At 34.1% G+C, this 14,720-nt stretch overlaps 1 protein-coding gene across 2 annotated transcripts in view; it reads left to right on the top strand.

Moving 5' to 3' along the window:
- Nucleotides 1-14,720, top strand: part of LOC132203307 (furin-like protease 1) — a 189,719-nt gene that overhangs the window by 97,813 nt on the left and 77,186 nt on the right. The window lies entirely within an intron of this gene.

The following is a 14,720-nucleotide window of genomic DNA, read 5'->3' as shown; positions in this document are numbered from 1 at the left end:
GCAAATTTACTAATGCGTTTGCCCGTCGCTGGTTATTTTTACTCGGTTAATGGCCGATGTGCCGGATTAGACCGAGAAAACGATTTTTCACACGCCGACCGCTCATTTTTCCTCGCACACACTTTTTCCGAACAACACAATTCTGCGGGCCTAATTGCAAAAGCGTGACTCTCTAACACACCAAGAGTTGCGTATAAACACAATCAGCGGAACGGTTTTTCCCACAAAGGGTCGGAATCGAACAAAAAATCTCTCACGCCCGGCGGCCGACGGGTTGGGGCAGTGAATTTATTTCCATTGGGAGCGCATTTGATTCCACGTTTGCTCTCGCCAAAGAATAATATCAAACTCGCTTCACTCGCAGTTGAGCCAAACAAAACGCCAGCAGCAACTGCGAAAGGGGTAAATAATAAACATAGACACAACTGCTGTGAGCTAGCGCGGCCATCCATATACATGGAGAGCAATCTAATCTGTTCTGTGCATGTTCACACAATATATAAACAATTAATGCAAATGAAAACTGTTGTTGTTCAAGCCGGGAATATATTAAACACGGCGGGACAAGAGCGCGAGCAATAAAAATTGATTGCCGCTCCACTTGCTGGCGAGGAAAATAAAAAAAAAGAGGGAAAAACAGACTGGTCTATTCTAGAGTCGCAGAGAGAAAAAGAGGAAAATGCTGATGGTGGTTTTCTCTTCTAGTATGCACAGTAAATTTTTTACTCTTTTGCTAAATTGAGTTAAAATTGTTCATTTTATTATTCAAACATCACCCATCAAAATGTGAAGCGTAAATTTAATTCCTGGATCATTATAAGTTTTAATCACAAGGCAAATTTTTTTGTCAAATATTTAATCGGAAAAAATGAACAAGTAACAAATTTTTTTCAATATTCATCAACATTCATGGTGCTCAACATAATTATAAATAAAAGGAAATTGGACAAAAGAAAATTTATTAAAAAAAAAAAACTGTCCAAGATAAAATATATCATATTTACCGAAAATTTTATGCTATGTACCTTCTTTTATTAAAAAACTTAAATCCCTTCTTACTTTAATGAACGATAGCGATTTTTTTTTAATTTGGATTAATTTTTAATTGGTAATTGTAAATATAAGAGTATTTGTACAATCATCTATAATAAACTCTACCCCTTGGATAAGCAGCAACAAATAATCAATCAACAAGAAAATGGCATTTTCATTTGCAGCTCGATAATCTTGAAAGCCACGTCGCAATTCTCAATCATCAAAAACGTCCGCTGACTGCAACGCTTTTTTTACCTTTTTAATGCCACGATCAAAAGTTTCAAACTAACACGCCCGGAGTGAATTATGTTGCTTTGTCATGCGACAGTGAACCGCACGTTTACCAGGACACGCTTTTACTTAATTTGCAATTTAAACATGGAGTAAATTAGGCGCAGCATGTGACCATTTTCTCCGCATTTTTGTCTGACAACCGATTTTTCATAAATTATGACAACAATAAAACACGCCCGAGTTGGTTTATGGATAAACTTCAAACGGCCGATCCGAATATGCACGAAGCGATTTACAAACACGTTTTCTACGCTCGGCCGAACTGATGGATTCGATAATTTCATTTTGCAAACATCAGAGCGGGATAGCAATAATGGTTCCGGAGCCCCACGATCAAAAGAGGGAAAAACTCTGTGCATAACATTACCGGTCGAGATATATGGCGGGTCTGGAAGGGGTGCTGGAGATGCACTCTGCATTATTGGCAAACGTGCAAGTTTACCTGCCTGTCGTCGGCATAGCAGAGACCGTAACTACTTTTCCCGAGGTGCAACTAACTGGGTCATAGATAATCAAAGTGCAGTGTGGTGTTCGGTGCGATTATGGTACGGAGAGAGGTGAGAAATAGCACCTCCTCAACTTGTATCTTCTAGAGAACTTGTATATAAATGATGTTGCCTGTGATACCCAGAGGAACAACTTTGAAAAGAAATGGAGAAAATATGTGTATTTTTGTGTGGAAAAATTTAACACTCTAAGCAGTATTAATAAAATTGTAAAGTTCTTGAACATTTTTGATAAAGTTTAAATTATTTTTATAACTAACATAAATCTACAAGGATGCTTCCAAATTCTGTTGATGCGATATTAGAAGGTTTAGAATTACTAGACTATAATAATAAATACATAAATTATTTTTTTTAATATAAAATTATTTTCACGTCAATTTTAATTATATTTTTTTATGGATTTCAATATTTGTGTTTAATAAATATATTGTTTTATTGATTCCTTTTTAATTAATTGCTAATTCGCCAGATCAACTTTTCATCTGCATTTACCACTTTTATAAAACCCAATCCAAATCTGTTTGTGTCAGGAAAGTTAAAAAATTTATAAAACATTACAAACAGGATATCTTGAAAATAGATATTTCACAATAAATTCTGACTTCTCCGGACCTGTTTTCTCAGACAATATTATAAGTAGTTAATAAAAACATATTGATTGAAATAAGAAAATAAAATTATAAGTCAATTAAATTTCTTAATTAAACCAATTTAATTATTTTAATAATAAATTTTTTTTAATTCTTACCAACAAAATTAATATTTTCTTGAAGTGAATTAAGAATAATTCCCACTGTGAGAAATGCATCTCACGATAATATCTCTCAATGAAACACCAAAGTGCAGATCAAGTGGCTGCTGATTGTGGGAATTGGCGCGGCTCTCAAATCCCAATACAAACACCCATTGTGCGATGGGCGCAGCAGCGAGCGATGACGTGCGTCGTTCACTTGCGGCTTGTCTCTGACGGTGCCCACGTGTGCACCCAAAGCGGAACGAAAATCGATGCATCGAAAAATTCTTCGCGCGCCGAATTCTTGGCACCGACGGCTCTTGGCACTCGGCCGCCTGTTTATTGGCATGTCGGCGATAAGCTTATACACATAATTATCGGCGGGCCGATGCATTATTCGCGCCGCGGGCTAAAAAGAATATAAATTGAGGGAGTTTGAAGTGTAACAAATAACAAGATCTGGCTTCCAAATTATGGATGCTGGCAAGATTTATAATTTAAAGGATTTGTGCCACTAAAAAACTTTTATTATGTTTGTGCTGGAATTTTGTGATTTGTTTTAATTTTTTTTTTTCAAAAAATTAAATAAATTGCAATATAAAGATTGTAAGAGATTTTTTTATAATAATTTATAATTAATAAAAATATTAAGTTTTCATAGATAATTAAATATCTTTTTACTATTAAGTTGGTAATAAATTATTATTTTAAGAGGCATTACTCAAATTATTACAAGAATTTCATACCAAACTTATAATTTATAAATTCAATCAAATTTGTAAGAAAATTCCAATAGACTAAATCATTATTATTATTGAATGACAATTAATCCACACACACGCAGTTTTTTTTCAGAATTTAAACTAATTATCACTTTTTATATTGTTTTGTGAAAGAACATTTTATCATTTTCTAAATTCTGACTCCGGGACCAATTTTCTGCGAGCCCATTTGTCCGATGAAGCACATGACAAACAAATCACCACGTCACGTCACTGAAAAATTTATCTGCTCCATTGGCCTACCCGTGCGAGCACAAAGCGAACGAATTTGCATAAATTCTCGCCTATAATCCGTCACCCCCGGCGCTCCACGATAACAGTTGCCGACCCTTTCATGCAATTTGTGCGAATGATTGCCGCGCGCAATATTAAAAGTACAGCGCGAACTGACGATGGACGGACAGTTCACTTTGTCAATTGATTTGACATCGATGACAATGACCGGCCGACCGTGAATTTATCGCCGATTGCAAAATTCAGTGCAGTGCACTGGGCCATCAATTTGTGAATTATATTCTCGTAAAAGCACTCAGAGGCCGCAACAAGCTTGCTCGCCAAATTGGCCACTTTTGTGCCTGACCATCAAATACTGGCCACCCTCGATGGCCCATTGTGTTCATCCTGATGTCCTACGAACGCGAGTAGAATAATTAGACCGGTGAAAATAGGCCCTTTTGAAATTTTTTCAATACTCTCTAAATTTGATTTTGACAATGGATCTTTTGCACATCTGACATTCTAATAAGGACACTAAGGACTTGCTTTGCACTTTTTGATGAGAAAAAAATAACGATTTCTCTAGATCATTGGACTATTTAGAGACTTGATAGTTTAGAACTATGGTATTGTGCAAAACTATACATTTATTTTCTATAAAAATTGTATTCTACAGTTGAAAAAATATATTTTTACATTTTAGATGCTAAAACCAGTTTCGTCTTTACTTCTGCAGTTCAATTTAGTAATACAATTATTTAAATTAAAGTTTAAAACTTCAAAATGTTAAATTTAATAATTTTGGAAGTTCTATTACGCAATTTTGAAAGGTTAAATTTTTTTCTATTTATTAACAAATTTAATTTTTGTTTTATTTAACAAATTTAAAACAATAAATTTAATGAAATGTTTCAATTTATATAATTTTTTAGTTTTAAAGTAACATTTAAATATGTACATAATTATTCTCACTGATACTCAGGAATTAATAAATCAACGTTTATTTCATTTAAAGAGCCGAAATTATTAGTATTGAAATAGAAGGAACCATTTGCAATTCATGATGAATTTAACTGAATTTAACCAGAAATATCAAATTATTTTAATATGTAAGTAATTATCTCATATATTTAGCACACTGTTCCATTAAATTGTATTATTTATATTCATTTTTTTACGCGTGAAGTTCGGAATTAAATCATTGATCATTGCCCTTTCGACCATACTGGGTAAATTCAGTGAACAATTTTTTTTCTAGTGCTAAATAAATAAATAAATTATAGAATTTGCTTAAATTTTAACTATGTTCATTAATGCTAGCCCTGTAATCGTAACATGTGACAAGAACTAAAACTAAGTCTCACTGCGGTTGGTTGGGGTCCCTTCCAACAACTGATTATATCTTTCAACAAGTAAAATGTTTTGCAAATATTTTGACAAAATCATCAACAACAAAAAATAATAACATTTTGCTCGGTACTGGCTAAAGAAAATCAATCAAACATTTATATGGATACAAATTATTTGATCCGTCAGGATGTCTGAACTGGAAATCCCTCTCCTCACGCGCAGACAGATTAATGGCAAAACAGCAATTGGACCCACAAGCAGGAATACGTCGCAATGTCCCCGGGGCGGGTCGTTCCGAATTCGCCGGCGCCGCCAAAGCAAACGAGCGCGCAATCAATACAACCCGACATATGTACTTGTGCATTTCTATACATACAAATATGTGCGCGTTTTTTCGCGGGTGTGCAGCATCCGAACGGACCAAACCGACCATAAATCACGTAACGTATGATTAAAGTTGAATGCGACATCAAAGACGCCGCGCGGCTGAAGTAAAAAAAAATTAATGCACTGTGGCGCGAAAGTGGGTCAACGAACAGATTTGCCGTTGCGCGCACATAAGGGCGGAATAAAAAAGGGATATCCGCAGTGTTTTGCGCAATTAATGTATCGGAATGCGGTACAAACGGAGTAAAGAGCGGCGCTCCATAATTCGCTATGAAAGCAGACGGGGTGGAGAGATAAAAGCGGCCATATCGAGTGGAGCACGTGCATTCGGAGATTAAAGGCGCGAGTGCCGATTAAAAAGTGCTCCGTGCAGCCATATGCAGGCAATAACAATCGGACTTGATGGCAAACTGTGTTTATAAGGCGGCGGAAAAGCCAAGGAAGAAGGAGGAGAAGAGATGAAACAAAAAGTTGGTGTTGCCAGCAAGCCAGAGTCAGCAGGGGCTTCTAAACCTACACGTACAAACACCCATACCGTTGTACATACAACACAGACACAGGCAGAGAGCCTGGGAAACTTTTTTTTCAGTTTTTTATCATATGAACCTCACTAACTTTAATAAAAAAGAAACTATTATTTACTGTTTATAAAAACACAATATTAATTACTAATTTTTACTTATGTATAAAATAAACTTTATTATAATATTTTAAATTATATATTTATTTTTTTTAATTATGACAGTACTTGATGAAAAAAAATTCAAAATAAGATATACCAATTTTCAATCAAAAATTAAAAATGCCATTAATATATTTGTTTACTTAATGGTTGAAGAAGAGTTGTGGTGAAGCATTTACAATGCAATAATATATTCTTACAAACGTGTAGTGTTTGCAATGTTAATAATTTATTAAATTCTTGAGATTAAGATTTTGGTCCTAGCAATTGTTTGAATAAAAAAGACCCACGAGGGTGGATAATTTGTAATTTATAATCATTTTCTATATATTAGGAATATTATTTTATCATAGAAGACATACAATAGGCAAAATTTATAACGTTTTTCACTTAATTATAATTACTTATAGCCACGATTTTCCCTCGCCTTGAAACTCCGTTCTTCTTTTTCTTTTTTAATGTTTGGTGCTGCCTATAAATTATACAACACAAACGGCAACACATTTTTTTGTGTGCATGATTGTATAGCTCGAGAGGCTAATTTAAAATTCTCGTGCACCCAGTCGAGCGCGCGTAAAATAGTGAAATAAAAAAGCGGTGCAAACAAAGCAGCAACGGGAATGGGATTAAGGTTGGCAAATGGAGCAAGTTCGCGATAGTCATTGTACACGTTGCTAAACAATCAGGAATGTTCTCGGAAAGGTTTAAACGCAAAAATACATTTACATGCGTGAATCATTTTCAACATTTTTCTTCATTCATCGTAACAAGCAAGATAGAATAAGATAAAAATTTCATAGTTGAACAGCGTTTCATCAGATTATTTAAATTGATGCAACTTCATCTACCAAGCAAATATCAATAAATTAGTCAAAGAACTGTTTTGCTGCTGAACTTTTATTGATGTCATAAAAAGTAAATTTTTCATTCAACATGTTAATTTGATAGAATTGAAAAAAGTTCTCAAAATTAATATTTATAAATTTATATTAAATAATTTAAAAAATAAATTTTTTTTGTTTTTTTTTCATTGAAGTTTTTTATTATTCATCGTAAATATCCTGGTAGACTTTGCACCACAAACCCTTGTCACGAGTGCGATTAAAACGCTTCGTAATTGGAGCCACGGACAAAAGTTGGTAAAAGCAGCGTATTTAAACGGCGTACTAGGCAAACAAATTCGTCCAAAATTTATATCTTGCCAGCTAATTTACGGCCGCCAACGCAAGAAGCTTCGCCCGTGCGTATTGTTTTGCCAGTCGGCTCTCTCTCCCTCGCTTTGTTTCTTGCTATTACGCGAATAAGCAGAGGCAAAATCCAAATAATAAGCCGGGGCGCAGCCAATTTTAATCTCGGCCTTATTCACCCCGCCGAGCTACGCCATGAAATTAATTAAATCTTAATTAAAGCCAGCGAGCCAACTAATTTCTCGTCAGCCTAATTTCGATGCCGATCAATTATGCAGGCTTCCGAAACGAATTTCACGATAAAAGAGATTAAAATCGAGCTGAAGGGGCTCCCGATATACACCAACCAATACGCAACTTGATTAATTGGCTATATTGAGAATTTTAATGAAACAGTGGAATTTAATCATAAAATATTTTCGAAAACAATATAAACAGCCAGATTTTATTATTTGTGAAAAACTGGGAAATATCATTCTATCAATTAAAATAATATTTTAAAAATCTTTAAAAAAAAAATCATTATAATTTTCTTGGAAAAAATACAGAAGTGAATGTTAGAAATAATCCTGCTCCAATATGGGTAAATTTAGGTAAATAATATATAAATTTAAAAAATCAAATTGCGAACTGAGAGCAAAATTAAAGACTTCATACAACAATTAAAAAATTTATTGCCTAGAAAATATTACAGCCTTGCAAGCCGTAAAAAAACCTAGGAAATTGACTTACTATTGTTTTTTTTTTTATGAGAATAGATCAAGTTGAAAAAATAAAACGATATGATCATCTCACATGTACTCAAACGTGGGCCATGAGTGGAAAGAGTAGATAATTGTGTTTCGGTGGGCCGGTCATGCCTGACACCTCGATGCCTGACACCTCGAGTTTCTTCTCTTGCAACCAGATGTTGCTTTTCGCTAGTCCAGACCAAGTGGCCGCACTTGAAAACTAATTTCATGATGAGTGCGGCTGCGGTAGTGACCCTCCATATAGCCTTTGCGAAAGTAGAAAGGGGAGATTGCCTGGTCGAAATTATTTCAGGTGGCTGCGGCCGCCGTTAACTCTCCTCGCCCTCTTTCATCATCGCCGCATTGTTTGCAGTGCGTGTCGAGATGACCGAAGAAAAGCGGCCGTTTCTTGAAAGGAAATTAGAGAAGTAACAAAAAATGACGGCTGAAGACTCAATCCACTCGAAGAGACTTGCCGCGTTTGTTAAGACACACCCTGAGAAATAACAATAATTGATATAAATTTAACATTTTTTTTAAAGTGATTTTAATTTAATTTTAATTAAGTTTCAATTTTTTATATAATTTTATTTGCGATTCATAATAATAATTCTTTAATGAAAAAACTGATTTTGTTAACATAAATATTCATTTTAATCAGTCATTGACGTCTAGGAAACGCACATCAATCCAAATGCAAGGAAAATATTGAATTTTTTAGTTATTAATTTTTAATTTATTTTAACCTGAGCTTTTTATAATTCATGTAACAATAAGATTTTACTTTAAAATATGAAATTGACATAAATCATGGTTTAAAATCCAAAGCAAAATTAATTAAGCTACAAATTTCCCTGTTTGATTAAATTTTAATATTATGAAAGGACCAAATAAAAACTTTCTTTTCTTTTTAATTTTGTTTAAAGTGAAACTCTTTTTAGAATGCTTTTTATTTTAATTAGTCATTTTCTTTTTTAATTACCCTGACCCACTTTGAAAACGAAGAAATAAATCAAGCGCCGTGGACAAGCAGGAGACGTTTCGCGTGCATTAAAAACCGGCCACTAAATAAACTGGGCGTTTTTCATTTTCCTTGTGTGTGTGTGTTTGTGATAAGAGTGGCAGTGCTGGGGCCGGCATGACAAAGTGATAAACAATGACCCGCAACATTTTGACGGCAATATATTCCACGTGATAACCTCCTTAAGGGTTATCAACGCCCACTCGGCCGGTGCACCGGGAAAACTCGACCCACAAATCAAAACTGGTGGAAACAAACCTCACGTGCTCCATATTTGCACCTTTTTTTTTCATTTCGCTGCGACGAAAGCGCCTGCGAGAACGGAAGGCAGGCAATCCGCTGGACGCCGGCGTGCGAGGCGTGCGTATAACTCGCAGGCGCTCACTCGATTTTTCAGAATCAAAAGCGAGCTGATTTATTATTTTCATTCAGTTTCACCCGCACGGTTTCTCAAACGCTCTTTTGGGATGAGGATGGAAAAAATAAGGATGCACCGTTTGAGAAAAAAAGACCCTTTTTTAATTTGGACTGGGGCGCGTATAAACAAAAAGGGTGCAGCAATAAAAATAATAACAGGGCCGTTGTTCTGTCGGCCGTGTGTGTGTGTTTTACTCTTTAACTCGCCCCGCCGTACTATTCATTGTACTTTTCTTTTTCTGGGCGCGTTTCATAAACGTCAAGTCTTTGTTGCCGCCGGCTGAAAAATGGCACCGGCTAAATTACAAAAAACCGACCGCGCAGCAAAGTGCCTGCTGCACTCCTTGGCTTTTTATTTTGCACCAAGGCAGATGAGTATTCTTCCTCAAATTTCAATTCAGCGTAATTTCTTGAAGATAATAGAAATTTTGGATGGTTACAGATTAAAAGATATTTAGTTACGTATTTAATTTACAGCTTGCAAACTATATTTATATATTAAATAATTTGTTAATCACATTAAAAATATTTCTTTTTTGTAAAAAAGTTTTGGATGATCATTATATTTTTTAAATGCAAATCATAAAAAAATTAATTCATTTAAATGCAATATTTCTATTCTGTTAAAATATATTTAAAATTACTTTTGCATATATAAATTGTTTTAAAATTATTGTCAATATATAATTTAGCAACGTTTTCCGTACATTAATAAGATTAATAAATTTTTCACAACAACAAATTATTTAATTTAAAATATCTCAAAAAAAGAAACATTTTTGGAACATTAAAAATTATATGTAGAACATACTATTTTAATAACACCCATTCAGTGGAATTTTCCATTACCGTAGCGCAAACTTGCCCTAAAAGCAACCGGCCTTTCTTCTCTTGAGCAAATTTTCGCAGAGAAAGAAAGAAACGATGTAGCACAAGGCTCGGAGGAAGGAAGCAGAGAAAGCAGCTCAGCACATGTACGTAGTTAGTTTTACGTGATTAGGCCCCGCAACTTTATTTGAACTGCTGCTGCAAAGTAAAAGTCATCTTTGCGCGAAATGAAAGAGTTATGTATGGAACTTTTCTTGCTCCGACTAAACATTACACGTGGTTTTTTCCTCCTTTCTTTCTTTCTCTCTCTCGCAACCCTCGTCCCTCTTCGACGGCATTAGAACGAAAAGTTTGCCGCTCGCTACACCGCGCCTTATGTACCAATAAAAAGGGCCGAGCATTACATAAAGACAAAGTGTGCATTGCGAGGCTAAAAAATAACATCTTTGTTCCACGGCGGGGAGAGAAAGGGAATATATGAAGTCATTCAGTGGCGCGAGCGAACCCCATTTCCATGTCACGCTGCCACAAAAGCGGATGAAGACAATTTCAATTTCATAACGCTGTCGTCGTCATTAATGTCGTTCCGTGAATGTTTGGCGGTGGTGGTGAGTTATTCAGAACGGCGACATGCTTGTGGCATTCTAGAATTTCAAAGGCATTTCGTTTTCTTTTCATCTATACTTTCATTGTCATGTTTTATGAGGTAAAAATAAAATATGTCATTTTTATTTTTTAATAATTAATGCGGAAGCAAATATTAATTTCAAGCTAAAGAAAATAGATTAATATTTCTTTCATCTCGTTAAATTCTAAAAATAAGCTTTTATGACTTCAAAGATTTGTAATTTTTGTTCATTTTGAAGCCAAATTTGCGCAATCTTTATTACTTTATCTTACCCCATTTTTTTTAATTTTATTTTATTTTTTTCAATTTTATATAGAATGGTTCTAAAATTAGAAAAATGTTTATTATGATAAGAAATTCACGATTTATGAAATGATAATTAATAATTCCCTTCCCCTAAAACTAAAATTAGACAAAACACTCAATTTGATCTATATTTTGTTTCAAGCTGGAAGTTTTTATTTCCTTCAAAATGATATAAATTAACCAAAATAAACACTTGAATTAAGATGCAAATTATCTTCATAACGGATAATATTCTATTTAATGATTATTTATTAATGAATGTGCCTTTTTTTCTTTATTTTTTACTTTATGATAAAAGAGAACAATAATTAACAATACAATTTTGACTTTTCGACACCCAAAATTGCATTTCAACGTCACAAGCATAAAACAGATTCATGAGATTCAGCGGCGCAATCTCATTCACTCCCCGAATGTATCAAAGTTGCATCACAATAAGGAGGCCACTTCAATCCGACCGAGCAAAAATGAACTCGAAATGCGATCCGATCCTTTTGCTTTTTTTGCCCCCGAAAGAAGAAGCCTATCGCTGTTGAAATCTTAAAAGGCGGCGCATCCTCTGGAAAAACAGCTCGCCGAGGATTTCTCACTTTGAGAACTCGATCGGAATAACGCGCTGCAGAAAGAAAGAAAGAGAAAAGAACGGAAGGGAGAACGCACGCCAGATAGATCTCGCAATCAGTCAGAAAAAGCTTCGGCTGAAAAAAAAACTGAACGAAAGGAGGGCGGACGAGAGCGAGCAAGTGCTGTTGAAAAATTCAAAGAACGCTTTTGGGCGGCGGAAATTGGCTCGCGGTGCGCTGCACTTTGCAAATTGAATATATACAGACCGTGTTAGATGGGAAGCGAAATTAAAAATGCCTAACAGTTAGATTTAATTTCTGCTCATCCTCATTGATCCTCATTTTAAATACGGTAAATAAATACTATTGAAAAAATTGTTTTTAAAAAGCAATTTAGCTGCAATTAAGTATGTTATTAAATATTGTATTTATTTATTAATAAACAATATTATGTTTAATTTAAATTTATTATTTGTTAAACTTTATGTTTTAAATACAATAAAATAATTATATAATGTTATAATTACACTTATTTAATAATAATTTTTATTATACCTTTGCATTGAAGTTTGAATATTCTTTTTAAAATAAGAGTGATATAAACAATAAAAGATTTTTTAATATAAATATAATTCAGGTTTATAATAAAAAGTTCCATGACTGAAACTAAATTGTATTTGTCGAATTGTCGATCTAATGTTGGGGCTTTCATCAAGTAATTATGTTAATTAACAATGCAGGATATTAATAAGATTAATTTTCTTTTATTACAGAAAATCACAAATCCGGCGTCTCAAATCCTCTGTACATAATTTATCCTCTTTGAAATTTATCCATGAACCTCTCCTTCTCAAATTGAAGTTTATCCCAACTTCTATTTGAATTTTCCCTTTTACTCAAGGACGCGCTCGCACCTCGACACAAATGTGACTGACGAATTCCGCCAGCTTAATCATGCGGATACGCGCTTTAATGAAAGCCGACTTCATTTGCACTTGAGAGTGTCTTGCGGATGTTGTTAATTTGCTAATTCCGCCACATCAAGAGCCGCCGCTGCGAAGAATTCCGGCTCGCTTCCTTAAGACTAATTACTTATCGCGCGCGTGGCCCCTTCGTCGAGCTGCCAAAAACCTGCCGCACCAGCAGCTCAGCCTCCTAAATGAACACGAGCCTTGTGATATCGCACCCACTAATTTCTGCAAGAAGCGCGTAAAAATTGCCAGACGGCTCTTAAAACCCTCCCTTCACATGAGTCGTTCCGAGTGGTGGTTTACGCTCGGTGAAGTTCTGCCGGATGGGCGTGTTTGTGTTTTGAACTTGTTATAAATCCCAAATCTAACATAAAAGTTAACGCTGGTGGAAATTTTATAGACGTTTCAAGCTTCAAAAGATGTTTTTATTATTATTTTCGAAAGTTATATTTTAACATGTTTTTATCCTCTTTTGTTTCAGGTGAGTGTCTAGACGTTTTCGATTAAAAATCGTGGTGTTTAAAAGAAGTTGCTCGTAAGCCAATTTTAATTCATTCAGTGTTTAACGCTAAAAAGTGTTGCAGATATTTTTTGTACTGACAATCATAAGCTTTAAATTAATATTAGAACACTACGCTTTTTTTTAACAATTCAAAGTATTCATTCAAGTACAATAAAGATCTAATTTCTTTCAATAAAGAGAAATAAGATATTTAAAAAAAAATGAATTAGAAAATAATTATTTAAAATTAAAAGAAAAAATACATAGTGTGATGTAAACTTATTATTATTAATCAATCAGTGACTTTTGAGCATCTAGAATTAATAATTTATTAACCGTATTATTTTAATTTTTTTTTTAATTTTGATAAAAAAAAGGAAATGCACCAATTAGTTACTCTAATTATGTATTGTTTTCTTTTGTTATATAATATGAAAAATTACATAAATTAAAACTACGATAGGCAGATACTTCATATTTTAAATTTCTATGCTAATTGAAGAAACTGAATGTAATTATATCATATTTTTTGAATAAGAAATAACAAATTGGAAAACAGATTCTACCACTTATTCCAAATCAATATCATCCATATTTTTATAGCAGAAATGGGAGAAACATATACCTGAATATACCTATTTTTTTCTCTGATAAAACTTTAGTCGATGGATAAATCGGAATAAGCTGAAAACTTTTCGTCACTCGGAAGTCATAACCGCAAATCAAAAGTTCCCAATCTAGTGGAAAACGCAGCGAAATACAAGTGATATCATCGCCGATCGTTTTGAATAAGCGATTGAACTCGAGCGCTTGAATTGGATTCCTGCAAAAAATTTCGCCGAGAAGGAAAGGAAAAAAAATCAGGGGCACTTTGCTTTCAGCAGCACATTGCGCACAACTCCAGTGATAATATTATCTGCCGGGCAATTTGCATTTAATTTCCCAGGAGTGCCGCCCCGAACACCATGACGTGTCTGCATAATATTTCGCCGCGTATTGAATACATGTATAAAAATAAAGTGCGTTTTTCAACCCCCGGAGCGAAATAACCGGTGGGACGCTTGTTCCCGCTCAACGTCGTCCCTCCCGCGGGATCAGCCTAACTATGCCTCCGTCTTTTATTATCAAAACATTTTATTCCGGCGACCAAGAATTTAATCGTGAATTTTTATACACCATGTAATTTTTATACAAATGGAGGTTGTAGGGAAAAACCACAAGTGCAAAAGAAGCGCCGCAATAATATTAAGACAGAAAAATGAAAATTTCAACACGTTCTTGATGAGTTTTAATAGAAATCATTATTATTTTCTATGTTGTACCAGAGTGAATTAAGAAATATCTTTTATTGTTGTGTTTTCAAACCAATGTTGTGGTTTAACCTTGTAACAATGATATTTTTATTTCAATATAAATACAATATTTATTACAAATTATATAGATAATGCAAGCAAGTATTCAATCAAATGTTGAGTGGGTTGAATTTATGATTCACATACTTTTAAGAATATATTTGCAGTCAACCTTATTAATAAATATATATTAATTAACAATCATCACAAATATATTTTCTAGTAT

This window comes from Neocloeon triangulifer, unplaced genomic scaffold, assembly GCF_031216515.1.
Source record: "Neocloeon triangulifer isolate White Clay Creek 2 clone unplaced genomic scaffold, ASM3121651v1 ptg000002l, whole genome shotgun sequence".
NCBI classification, from domain to species: Eukaryota; Metazoa; Arthropoda; class Insecta; order Ephemeroptera; family Baetidae; genus Neocloeon; species Neocloeon triangulifer.
The sequence above is the reverse complement of the archived record's forward strand: the minus strand, read 5'-3'. Positions and strand labels throughout refer to the sequence as shown.